At 31.6% G+C, this 4791-nt stretch overlaps 1 pseudogene; it reads right to left on the bottom strand.

The window, feature by feature from the left end:
- Window positions 1–3307: 3307 nt before the first annotated feature.
- Window positions 3308–3429, bottom strand: LOC114210533 (U4 spliceosomal RNA; annotated as a pseudogene).
- Between the last annotated feature and the right edge of the window lie 1362 nt (window positions 3430–4791).

Here is a 4791-nt window from a genome sequence, read left to right as displayed (position 1 = left end):
TGTATTGAACTGTTATAAGTGACAACCTGGGACAGAGCCGAGAAAGAAAATTCAAGAGAGTAAACACTCATATAAAGATTACATTTTAGGATATCACTTCAGATATCCTAAACAATCAGAAACTAAATAAAAAAACAATCCAAAAGCCAATCAGAACTAAATTAATGTAATTCAGGTGTGTATGCATGTTAGAGCTAGCCCAACAAAACATAAAGCTGTTAAACACATTACCGTTCAGGTATGTGATAGTTTGAGGTGTTTCAGGAAGACGAGTCAGAAAGAAGCACATAGGTAAATCAATTATGATCTACTATTTAAACTGCAGCTGAATTTATGAGCATTTGTTTTATTATTATGCTTTATAAATTACTTACATTGTTGACATGTAAAAAAGATTATATATAATTATTAAATACTAAGAATGTTTTTTGTTTGCTTTAAATTTGCTGTTTCAACCCATTTATCCAAATACTTATTTTATGTTTTGTAGAAAATTACCTATAAATACTTGTCAACCAAGTTCCTTTAGGCAACGTCTTTGCTTATAATAGGTGGTTGTTGTTTATTATTATTATTATTGACATGGACACCCTAAATTTTTCATTCATTAGCATTCTAAGAAATAGTAGGTATTTAGGCAGTGAGAAGATACATCAATAATATTAAAAAACTTTAGCAATGTCTAATTTTTTGGTAACAAAGTTCAAAATCTCAATATATTTCAAGTAAATATAGAAAGAATCTTTTGTTTTTAATATCAATTATTTTACTCCATTTGCTATTTTGTCATTTTTAGATTGTAATTCATTTTTGAGCTATAATTGGTTTAGATATACAACATAGGTTTTTAATTTCCCATCTAAATATTATATGCTTTCCAACTGATCTGAACAATCATTACTGTTTCCATTTCTTGTCCAGAGTGACAAAAGCTTAGAATTTATAATAATTATAAAAGGAGGGGCTCCTGGGTGGCTCAGCCAGCTAAGCATCTGCCTTTAGCTCAGGTCATGATCTCAGGGTGAGCCCCATGTCAGGCTCCCTGCTCCGTGGGGAGCCTGCTTCTCCCTCTCCCTCTGCCACTACCCCCCTGCTTGTTCTATCTTGCTGTCTCTCTCTTTCAAATAAATAAATAAAATCTTAAAAAAATAAAAATAATTATAAAAGGAAGGGAGGAGATAACAGGACTATTCTCTCTCCTGGAATTCATGTACAAATTTAGATTCCAAAGACATAGTCACCTGAGTACGTGCTGTTTAGAATTAAAAAAAAAAAAAGATTTGTATTTAAGTCATCATATATGAAAACATGTTTATGTACTGATAGAAAGCATGGAATAGCAAATAAATAATCTTATGTTAACAGTGCTTATATAAAATTTCAGCACACTAAAATAATTTCATATTCTGCAAAATTATAGGCAAATTATATATTTGATTGTCTATATATTTGAAAGCCAAATTTTCCTTTACAATCAAGTATGATGAAACAAAAATTAAATTGATAATGTAGAAAATATATAAAGATTAGCTTCATTGTTTGAATCTCACATTTTTATTTATTTATTTATTTTAAAGATTTTATTTATTTATTTGATGGAGAGAGAGAGACAGCGAGAGAGGGAACACAAGCAGGGGGAGAGGGAGAGGGAGAAGCAGGCCCCTCGCTGAGCAGGGAGCCTGATGTGGGGCTCGATCCCAGGACCCTGGGATCATGACCTGAGCCGAAGGCAGACGCTTAATGACTGAGCCACCCAGGCGCCCCTGAATCTCACATTTTTAAATTAACACAAATCTACACGAGAGACTAGATAATTAATGTATTAAAATGTATACCTCTAGTACTTAAAGTTTTTTCTATTCAGAATTTAGTACTTATTTGCTTATTTGTTAGAAGTTTGGTTCCTTTTGTGCCCTGGCCATTTAGACACTATGAGCTATCATCTGACCAAAAATCCTTATCATTCTATAATTAAATTAAAACTAGAATGCTGACAGGTCATATTTTACAGATTTAAAAAAATTTACCATTTTATTCTTCTGAATTTGAACACTGACTTCAGAATACTTTGACACATTTTTAATTTTTAAATTTAATTTTTTATTTTTTTGACATCCTTTTTAAACAACTTTTGAACAACTTTTGATTTATTAACTACAATGCAGTTACTCTCTATATTTCAGTAATATATAATAATATACATATAGTAATGGTGTAGTATAGTTATATATATATATATATATATATATTGTTCTGGAAGGACCCTGGTTACTGGTGACCTGAGTTACAGTTTACTTTTGATAAAATGGCTATCCAGATAGAGCTGAAGATTTTTATTTATTATTTTATTTTGGTATGAAAAAATAATTTCCCCACTGATGGGTTAGATAATTTTGTGGGGTACTGGGCGTGCATACAATGTGTGTGTGTTTTCATATTTGGCTGTCATGGACAATGTATAGTTTTATGCTGTTGGGTGTTATTCTAAAACAAAATAGTGGTCTAAGCACCATCAATTTGGACATGTAATATTGTACCTGAAATGGTACTGAGCTATCAATCAGCAATTGTGAATTCTGGTTATCTCTCTTATAATCAAAAGAGAACAAGAAATGTACCATGCACTCTACATCATCTCAGTACTTGTTAAAGTGTGAGATTTCAGATGTTCTGAGTAAATCGAACAACATTAAGGCAATTGAATTGCTAATATAAAACTCTGAATGGTTTTCATTAGAAATATCTGTGATAGAAATAAATGATTGTGATTGAAATTAAAACCTCAGATATTATTCAGTTTCAGTATTTGTATTTTATAGTAACAAAGGCCATTTCTTTAATGCTAAGTAACACTTGGAGTGCTTTGTATATTCATTGGAGTGCTTTGTATACACTTCAAAGTGTTTTATATATATATATATATATATATATAAATTTATCTTCTCAAGTAGATCACAAATAACTGCGGGAAAGGGACTTCTCTTTCTTTACTTTTTTCAGAGAAACAGCATCTAGAGCTTATCTCAAGAACTTTACATTTGCATAGGTGGGTTGATTTATTTTAGGGACGATTTGGAATTCTGTTACTCTGAATAATCTAGCTACTGGCTATTTCAGTGCACACAAGTGTAATGTGCACTTATAAAAATTTAGGCATGGAATCAAAATTTAAACTAATGAACATCTATTCTCATGTGCTTTTATGTTGTTAATCCATTGCATGCTTTGTTACATTTTGTTTTGCAGAAATCTAAGAAATAATATCAAAATAATGAGAAACATTTATGCTTTAAATAATAAATGGAAACAATAGATATTGTGTAAGTTTCTATTATAAATTGTTTTTTTTAATAGAGGTATTTTTTCAATTAGCAATATTCGCGCCTCGGATAAACCTCATTAGCTACGATACTGCCACTGTGCAAAGCTAATAGAGGTATTTTTTGACCAAGGGAACAGGTATCAGTGTATTGCGATCTCTTGGTTTGATAAAAGGATCACATTTCTTTAGCATTAACAAATATCGTGTTATTCGATTCAGTATATTCTGGTGGTTGATAATACAATCTGTGGAACCGGAACTAGAACCTGAAAAACTAGATTTGTGGTCAAAATTTGCTTCTAAGTGGTTGCTGAAGTTGTAAAAACAACTTCCTAGGCCACAACTTTTGTTTAAAAATGATGCTTTTGGGTGAAGTTTGGCTTCAAGATCCTGAAAGATTTGTAGATCGCTAATGCTATTTGAGGTTAAGAATGTAAACTATAGTAATGATAACCCTCTTTCTAAAATAATCATCTCTTGGCATGATATGATTTTTTTCCCCACACAAGTTAACGTTTTCTTTGTTCCTTGCTTGCAAGCTAAAGTATAAAAAATGAGAGCACTATTATAAACATAAAACTATAACCACTGTTTTTGCTGTGTTAGATTTTCCTTTTCTTTTTCCTTAAATAGCCAAGAATGTGCCTGTTTCACTGCAAGTGAATTGGTCTTACCTTGTTTTTTGTGTGCTAGTTACAAAATTGGAAGGATTTAAACTTGTGATTTTATTTGGTCACCAAAGTTCCATTTGTTCAGATTTTTAAAATACTTTTATTGAGGAATAATTGATACGCAAAAAAACCCTCACGTGTTTAAAGAATACAGTTTGATGAATTTGGACATTTACATACATCCATGAAATCATCACTGTAATCAAGGTAAGAAACATATTTATCACCTCCATCTATCTATCTCTAAAGATTTCCTTGTGTTGCTTTGTTGCTTTCGTGTGTGTGTTTGAGGTAAGAGCACTTAACAGGAGATCTAAGCTTTTAAATTTTTAAGTGCACAACACTGCATTGTTAGCTATAGGCACATGTTGTACAGCAGATCTCTACAACTTACTCATATTGCATAACTGAAACTTTATACCCATGAGCACAACTCCCTATCTCCCCCCACCCCAATCTCTGGTACCCACCATTCTATTCTCTAGTTCTATGAATGTGACCATAGTAGATAGCTCATAAAAGTGAAATCATGCAGTATTTGTCCTTCTGAGACAGGCTTGTTCCACTTAACATAATATCCTCCAAATTCATCCATGTTTCTTAAATGAAAGAATTTTCCTTTTTTAAGAATAACTAATATTCCACTATATGTATGTATCACATTTTCTTTATCCATTTATCTGTTGATGGATGTTTAGGTTGTTTCCACATCTTGGTTGTTGTGAACAATGCTGCAATGAATAAGGGAGTGCAAATAGCATTTCGAGATCCTGATTTCAATTCTTTTGGGTAAATACC

This window comes from Eumetopias jubatus, unplaced genomic scaffold (assembly GCF_037043125.1).
Source record: "Eumetopias jubatus isolate StellerSeaLion01/CBP00866 unplaced genomic scaffold, mEumJub1_p1.0 scaffold_12, whole genome shotgun sequence".
In the NCBI taxonomy this organism is placed as follows: domain Eukaryota; kingdom Metazoa; phylum Chordata; class Mammalia; order Carnivora; family Otariidae; genus Eumetopias; species Eumetopias jubatus.
The sequence above is the reverse complement of the archived record's forward strand: the minus strand, read 5'-3'. Positions and strand labels throughout refer to the sequence as shown.